General features: G+C 50.8%; 1 protein-coding gene across 10 annotated transcripts in view; it reads right to left on the reverse strand.

Moving 5' to 3' along the window:
* The window catches only part of Jakmip1 (janus kinase and microtubule interacting protein 1), a 120,533-nt gene extending 113,111 nt beyond the window's left edge, over positions 1 to 7,422 (reverse strand). For 5 of the 10 annotated variants that reach the window (NM_001401058.1, NM_001401060.1, NM_001401059.1 and 2 more), the window contains exon 1: positions 7,134 to 7,381. The gene's annotated coding sequence lies outside the window, so the exon portion shown is untranslated. Of the gene's footprint in view, positions 1 to 7,133 lie in introns of all 10 variants that reach the window. The other 5 variants (XM_063273143.1, XM_017599204.3, XM_017599201.3 and 2 more) reach the window with 2 other exon arrangements.
* Positions 7,423 to 8,601: the final 1,179 nt, after the last annotated feature.

Below are 8,601 nucleotides of genomic sequence, written 5' to 3' on the forward strand. Positions count from 1 at the left end.
GCAGGACACCGCTCCTATAGCACATCCCGCTCCTTCCATCCCCGAGGAAAGTACCAAAGGCTCTAGACTCAAAACATTGCGAGGGAGAGGCTACAGGCCAGAAAGCGGAGCCAGCGTATCCCTGTGACCTGGAATACACAAGCACATTACCACCACAAAGCCCAGTCCCCACTGATGCACACAGAACTTCTTTCATTCCTCAAAATGGTCCTTCAGCCAAGCCAGGGTCATGGGGAGAGAGAGCAGGCAGCCAGGGCCCAGCCCCAGGCTGCTGTGCTTAGGCTGAAGTCATCAGGGCACTGAAGTGTGCTGAGGGTATATCCAGGCCCTAGAAAGGGGAAAGAGGCCACACTCAGGTCACGCTGAACAACACAGAATGTGCTGTCCCAAGGCACCACCTTACTGATCCTGTCTGCTGCACAGTGCCAAACAAGGTCTCCCCATCCTTCTGTCCAGAGGATTTGCAAGCACAAAAAATCCAGTGTTCTACTTTACTTTCCGTCGCTGTGATAAAACACTGACTAAAAGCTGGGGAGTGTTGGTATCAAGAACTGCTTTCCATCCTCCAGCAGTGACTTCACTTAGTCACCTGCTCATCTGTTGCCATGGCCACGGCCATACATTGCCAGCATACCTTTGGCTTAGTTCTCACTTTTACCTGGGAGCAGTTACGGCAAATTTCAAATAAACGGCAGACATTTCCTGCCCCCTTCTCTCTCTCTCTCCTCATCTTCTCTCTCGTCCCTCTCCCTTGTCTCGTCGTTTCATTAAACCTCTCCACATGGAACCGTGTTGGCCTGGTGTGGTGTGTCCGACACGAGCCGAGATTTCTATCCCAACAGGGAGGACCCCCTCCACACTCTCAATGGGCAGGCCTTCTCCCTCACACCTCACATGAAGGCAATACGCCTTAGACAGGCCCACAGGCCAATCTGATGAAGGCAGTTCCTCAACTGAGACTCTCTCCTGCAGGTCTGTATCAAGCTGATAAAGCAAACTATGGGAAATGACTCAACAGATAAGGTACTTTATCACCAAGTCTTGATGTCCTGAGTCCCATCCCCAGGAGTCACACAGTAGAAGGAGAGAACCAACTCTCACAAGTTGTCCTCTCACCTCCACATGCAGCTGTGGCAGGCACTCTCCCCTCAATAAATAAATAATGTCATTTAAAAAAGTTAACTATGGCACCCCTCCCCCAACCCCACCCAGTGAACTCTGAGACACAACCGTATCACTTCAAGACACATTCTTTCATTCCTTGGTCCCAAGAGCTCATGTTACTATCGCCATATAAAAGACAATATTCCAATTTTAAAAGTTCCATTCTAAAAAAAAAATCGTCAATGATTTTAAAGTCCGTGATTTTCTTTCAAAACCCAACATCAGGGCACCCAAGATGGCTCAGCAGTTAAGACCATTGGAGCTCTTGCAGAAGACCAAGATTTGGTTTCCAGCACTCACATGATGACTCACAACCATACACAGTACACATACATATATATATGTGCATACGGGCAAAACATTCAAACACATAAAATAAACCCAAAAATTTTATAAACAAAAATCCAGGGTCTAGAGAGATGGCTCCGTGGTTAAGAGCACTGGCTGGTCTTGTTGAGGATCTGGGTTTATAACCCAGCACCCACATGGTGGCTCACAACCATTTATAACTCTAGTACCTTGGAACTAACTCTTTGCTGATCTCTGAAAGGCACCGCTCGCCCATGCACACAGTGCGCTTACGTGCATGCAAGCCAAACGCTCACACACGTAAAATATAAAAAATAAAAAATGAATCCAAAGTCTATTAACTGGATGCCTGTGAAATCTAAAACAAGTCCTGTGTTTTCTTATTCCAAAAGGAAAGGGGCAGACCACATTTACAAGCAAAACAAAACAAAACCAACACTCAACAGTAGGAAAAGTTCAGTGTCCATCTGGGACTCACTCATGATTTTCTGGGCTCCAAGTGACTTGGTTGTAGTCACCTCTTCAGTTCTGGTATCCACAGCACATAGCTTGCCTTGTCAGCTCTAACCAGCTGTACTTCACACCCACTACTGTCCTTGCAGGATGTCCCAAGGTCCAGCATCTCCAATATTTTCTGGGGTGTCCACAGCCATCTCTTCACCAATGGCCTCTCTTGGCCTCCAAACTTCAGCTTCTCTCCATGATACCTTCAATCAATGCTACTGAGGCTATACACTGGTGGCCTGGCCTGGCCTCTCATGGCCCCTTCATGTCTTCAAAACCATAACCACCTAAGGGACTCTTACACATTCTCAACTTCTGTCTCCAGCTTGAGCTTCAGCCTTAAACCCTCTGGACCACAGCTTCTGTGTGCTGACCCAGAGGAAATACCTCTCAGAAGATTTCATTTCAGTGATGCTGGTTTCTTATTAATCACTGTTGACTCTTCAGCCCTAGTTGACCAGAAACTACAGAGCCTCCATTCAAAATATCATAAAAAGGCACCAACAGAGTCTTTGAGGGTCTCTCAAACTCCCCTCTGAAGCTTCAGAAGCCAGGCCTCCACACCAGTCCTCCACTGTCTGCACAGCTCTCAGCACCCACACATTCCAAGCTCCTACAGAACAGCCCATAGAGTTCTGAGCACAAATGGCTTTTCTAGCCCAAAGCTTCAAATGTTTCCACCCTTGCCCCAAATAACATTGGTCAGTTATAACAACTCCCCTTGGTACCAATTTCTGGTCTAGTTTGCTTTCTGTCATTGTGACACAATATTGACCCATAAAAACTTCAAGGTGGGTGGGGTGGGAATTGTTACAGGTTACAGCCAGTTATTGAGGGAACTCAGGGCAGGAACTTGAGACAGTGACTTGAAGTCAGGAACTGAAGCAGAGGCCATAGAGGAGTGCTGCTTCCTGGCTTGTTCCCCGTGGCTTACTCAGCCTGCTTTCTTATACAACTTAGTATCGACTTCCCAGGAGTGGCACACTTCGCAGTGGGCTGGGCCCTCCTACCAATTAGCAATCAATGTTCTACAGACATACCCAGAGACCAATCTGATGGAGGCAATCCTTCAATTCAGACTTCCCTTCTAAAATGTGTCTCGGTCTGTGTCAGGCTGATGAAAGTCCATGACAGCAGGACCATTGACTTCACCAAATAAGGAAAGTAAAAAGCATGGGATCCTGAAGGGCGCAGACATTTGTACAGTTAACTGGTAAAAGGCGATGCTGGCATTGAACCTGAGGCTGGGATTTGCACTGGGCAGTGAGGGCCAGTAAAGAACTCATCCTGCAGTTTAGGTTGATAGAAAGTTCTGGAAATGGATGACAGCCATGGCTGCAGAGTAGTGCAACTGTGCTTAATGCAACAAACTATGCACTTAACAAGGATTACTGTAATAGCCATTGTTAAATAAATATACAGTTAATGTAAATAAAGTATTTTAAGAATTGATCAGCAAATTTTGACATTATATATAAGATACTATACCCTGCACCCCACAAACGTGGTAAAATTAAATGAGTGGCAATAAAAGTATAAAGTTCCAAGAAGGAGAAGAAGAAGAAGAAATAACACTGACTTTTTGGCTATGTCCACCTTCTCTGTGCTCATTTGTTAAGCGATCTCCCTCTGCATCTCAACAAGTTCAGAGTCAGAGGCAGCATGGTCCACAGGGCAGCAACCCCCTCCACCCACCATGTCAGCTCTACCAGGTCCCAGCACACACAAAAAAAGCAGGGGTTGGGGATTTAGCTCAGTGGTAGAGCGCTTGCTTAGGAAGCGCAAGGCCCTGGGTTCAGTCCCCAGCTCCGAAAAAAAGAAAAAAAAAAGAACCAAAAAAAAAAAAAAGCAGGGCAGGGTTCTGTTTACACAAGTACTAGCTGCCAACCCTGGTGTGGACCCTAATGCTTGCTAAGAGCTTTGCTATACTGTTCTAAAAACCATGACATTTGCCGATCCACTCTGAAAGTTCCTGAGAAGCACAACACGTCCTGGGCAATTTAGAAAAGGTTATGTCCAAGCCAGAGGCAAGAGCAGAGTGCCGTCCCATCACCTCCCCTCCTCTGGGTTGCCCTCAGAATGCTGACCTCTTTTCTGCTTCTAGTCAGGGTCTGTCCCTAAAAGATTTACTTTTAGTTTATGTGTATGAACATCTTGCCTGTGCCTATACCTCTGCACCATTTATGTGCTCAGTGACTGCAGAAGTCAGGAAGGGGCATGGAACTGGAGTTACAGATGGTTGTGAGTTGCCATATGGGTGCTAGGAACCAACTCAGGTCCTCTTCAAGAGTAGCAAGTGCTCTTAACAGCTGAAACATCTCTCCAGACCCCCAAGCAAGGTTCTGACCCAGCACCCAATTACATCTTCCAAGTCCCCGTGTCCACTTCCTATGTATGAAACTCCGGCCTTCTCCACTCTCAGTTCAGGCTCTCGGAGCTACCCCGACCCCTGTACCACTGCTGCCTATGGCCTCTGCCTGCAGAACCGCATGAGCAAAGACAGCACGTCTACAACACTTTGGAGTTGGAGGATTGCTGGCCATCCCAGGACCCTCTTCTGAGCCTCTAACTATAGCAATCCCAGTGGCTAGGAGGCTATTCCAGTGGCATGTTTCCACAGAGATAGTACCCTGTTTTATGCTAGCCCTTCAGGAAGATGGTGATCCATTGCTGGGGTATCACACGTAGGGCAGCATTTGAGGTAGAGGAAAGCTCACTGCTCTTCTGCTCCTCCACAGGAGCAGACTGCTGATCACATGATCTGTACCTGCACGGCATGTGGCTAAAATAAGGATCCCTCATGGCAGAAGTGGGAGGTAGAGTGGTGCGAGCTGCTCTCCTTATATAACCTGCCCTCCTACAGAGCACAGAGACTGAGCGCCTTGCCTAGAGACACAGAGCCACTGGGAACTGAGCCCCCCTCACCCAGGACTGCTTCTTAGGATCATCAGCATAGCTGGAGGGCAAATGAGAGTTTCCAGCATGAGAGCTGAAAGACACAGATCATCATGACCATTTGGTAAGAGGACCACACCTCTGATCCACAAACAACCCCACAAACGAGAGACACTGCCCTCCCCCATTTATACAGGAAATGAAGACTAAGCAGGGCTTAGCACTCTTGCCCAAGACCTCTCACAGCAATAAGAATCAGGGCATAGATGAGTCTAGTGGGGCCATTCTATCACCTTGGAAGAGGAGACCCACTCAAGAGAATGGGGACCACAGTAATAAACTCCCCACAGGAGGAGGACCCTTTGTCAGAAAGCCCAGGTGGAAAACGCCTGCACATCCAAAGAGGCAGGTAGGGTTTAAGACATCTCAGTTCCCAGAATCCCTAGTGGGCTAGAGCTACCTGAGGGAAAGCCCACACAAATCCTGTTGTTGCACACATGTGTGACGCTCTGGGAGGTACACAGAGGGAGTCACACAGTCTTCCAAATCAAGAGAAAAACCACAAGAATGTAACTCCAGTGCAGGGCGTTAAGGCATGAACAGGAACTTCTCAGAAGACAAGAAGGAAACATTGTTTGAGAGGAAGGGCAGGGAAAACCAAATTTGTGTGCACACATGACCCATGAATCCCAAAAGTTGCTGGGACAGGACAGCAGGAAAAGGGATCAAGTGGGCCAGGAACACCAACAGTGAGGAACTTGCTGCCACAACGGAGCCAGTGGGACTCTGAAGATGGTTTATGGCACAGGGAATAGCAGTCTTGTCATCAACTGGAACCACAGACCTTTTGAGAATTTCTGGTTGTGAAATGGCCCAGATGGTGAGAATTACCTCCAACTGCAGTGCAGACCTGGAGTAAGGTCACGATGAGCACGTCGTGACAATCCTCAGCTTCGCAAATGAACCCACAAAATGAGCTTTCGCACTACCCCTCACTTCGAACCCGACCCTTCCACTTGCCCCGCCCACCTGATAGAACAGTCGAGGACCAGCCCTCTGATCTGGAGAAACAGTCAGCTCCTCCCCTAGCCTTGCCCACACATCAGAGACTCCCAAATTATACGAGGTGGCATCAGGTGTGGCTACTCTTCTCCCGTTCACCTCCTATGCTTTGGGAGGCACTGCCATTAAACGTGAAGGTCCAGGGGAGGGGGGTGGGAAGGGTGATAGGCCATGCTACACCAGGAAGCACGGACTGGCAAGGCGCTCTGCTTAACTTTGTGGTCTACAAGGAGCTGGCCAGACGAAGTAAGGGCGTGCCCAAAATGGGAACAGCACAGCAAAGACCAAGGTCAGTGTGCCTGAGTGTGCGCGAAAGGCAGCGCTGAACAAGTATCTTTGAGCTTAAAACGCTGAGGAGAGACTAGGGGAGAGAGAACCTAGTGTGCGGGAAGAGAAGCGAAAGGCTCCAGCCTGACCAGAGGCCTAAAACGGCCTATCCTTAAAATCCCGCAGCTGAGAGGATGAAATGATGGACAGAAGGTCTAGGAATGTGCAGCACAGCGCAGCTTCTTAACAGGAGGCCAAAAGGTCGCCAACCTGATCGCCCAGGAGCACGGCATGCTACCGGGCAGTATCACGGAGTTGATCCTGGCGCCTGCCCCGAAAGACCGTGCGCCCAGGGCGCGCCGCCGGGCACAGGGTGGATACCAGCCTTTCTTCGCAGCGCCCCAGCCTTCTACCCGGCGCACACGTGGGCGGAGCGGCGCGAGGGTGTGCGTAGCCCGGCAGCCGCAGCGTGTGCAGTGCGTGGGGTGGGATATCGCCAGGGCGGCCTCCCCCTCCCGGTCACCCCTACACACTCTGGGCTCCACCTAGGCAGAGACCCTCAGGACAGGAACCGGCCGGCCAACCACGCCCCCCACGCCACTAGCACGGGTGGGTCCCCTCCCACTCCTCACTCCTGGACGTAATGACAAGACGACTGGAAAGCGAGGTGGCGTGAGCGACACAGGGGAGCCACCGGCCAGTGTTCCGGAGCGCCGCCACCACAGAAAAGATTGCGGGGGGGGGGGATGTCTGAGGAAAGTGGGGGAGGGGAGATGGGCGGGGCCGGGAGGTGGAATGAACTGTTATGAGAGGCGCAGAGGCTGGGGGTGGGGATCGGACTAGCAGCAAGGGTAGCGGTGTCCTCGTCGCAGGGTCCGCCCACTGGGTGCGGTGTCCCGGACCCCCTTCCTCTGCGGCACACCTGTACCCACCTGCTTGACGCTCCGACCCAAACCGGGCAGCAGCCGGGAGCCGCATTCTCCAGCCGCCTCCTCCCCGCGCGCGCCTACGCTGCTGTCCCAGTCACCGCTGCCTTAAAAGGGACAAGATAGAACAGAAAATGAATGCATGCAAAAAATGAAAATAAAGAAAACCTGGACCGTAGCCGAGGAGGCTCGGCCCGCGGAGAACCCGTGCACGATGCGGGAACGGCGGGGACAGGCGCCGCACGCTAGCGGCTGCAGGTCGGTGGGCGCCGGGCGCCGGCTCGCGGTGCGGCCCCGCCCCCTCCCGCGTCGTCCCTCCGATTGGTGTTTTCTCTCGCCAGTCATGGGGAGGGCGTGGCGTCCTCGCGGCCCGGGGCGAAAAGCCCATAGCGGTGGTCAGCTCCCGGCACTGGCGAGCTTGCGCACTGAGCTGGGAAGGCCTGGGTGTAGCTAGTCTGGACCACCGGCTACCACAGGCAAGAGAAACAGAGGAGGGGCTGGGTGGGGGTCCGGGGGGCACACTGTCTCAGGCCTAGGAAGCTCTCCCTGCCCACAGAGACCGCCCACCGCGGGATGGTGACCATCCTGGGAAAGATGCAGCGAGTGTCTCCCCCACTTTGTGCAGATAAGAAATCTGAAGATCAGAGGTTAAAGCGAAATGTTCAAGGTCACGGTGGTAAGCGAAAGGCCCAGGATTCCGAAGGTTCTGAAATCTCCATCATTGAGCAAAACCGAACCTACTTCAAGACAATGCCATGACAACCACGATCTTGCAGGGTTTAGCTAGACAGAGATCCATTAGTTCAGTGTAAGTCTAGAGATATGTATTGAGGACCTTCTGTGTTGTCTGTCTCTAAGATCTAAGGACAATGGGGTGGACAAACCAGCAAAGATGGGGAAGAGCATCCATGCCCAAGGAACAGTTTAAGGACAATGGGACATATTTGAAAATCTAAAAAGGACTGTCTCAAGGCAGAGAAGACTGGAAAGGTAAGAAAGAAGGAATGGGGGACTGAAGAAATGACTCAGAGGTTGAGAGCACTGACTGCTCTTCCGGAGGTCCTGAGTTCAATTCCCAGTAACCATATGGTGGCTCACAACCATTTGTAATGGGATCCAATGCCCTCTTCTGATGTGTCTAAAGACAGCTACAGTGTGCTTAGTTTACCTAGAATAAACAGCAAGAAAGAAGAAATGGGCAGAAGCCAGCATAATGTCTTATGGGCTATGAGAAAGCATTTGGAGTTTACCCTGAGACTCGTCTCACCTTGGGGGAAATGGCTATCAGATTCACACATTTTAAATAAACCCTGTTGAGCTGTGGAAACAAACAAGCTGGAATCCCACTGATTTGTTTCCTGTCTGCGCTATTCATCCTGCTTGAGTCAGTGGGGCTCTGTTGATGGACAGCTGTCACAGGCCACACTTACAAGATTGGGTCAGAAGGAGCACGATTTGCAGAGCATGTAAAGGA

This window comes from Rattus norvegicus, chromosome 14 (genome assembly GCF_036323735.1).
Source record: "Rattus norvegicus strain BN/NHsdMcwi chromosome 14, GRCr8, whole genome shotgun sequence".
Taxonomy (NCBI): Eukaryota; Metazoa; Chordata; class Mammalia; order Rodentia; family Muridae; genus Rattus; species Rattus norvegicus.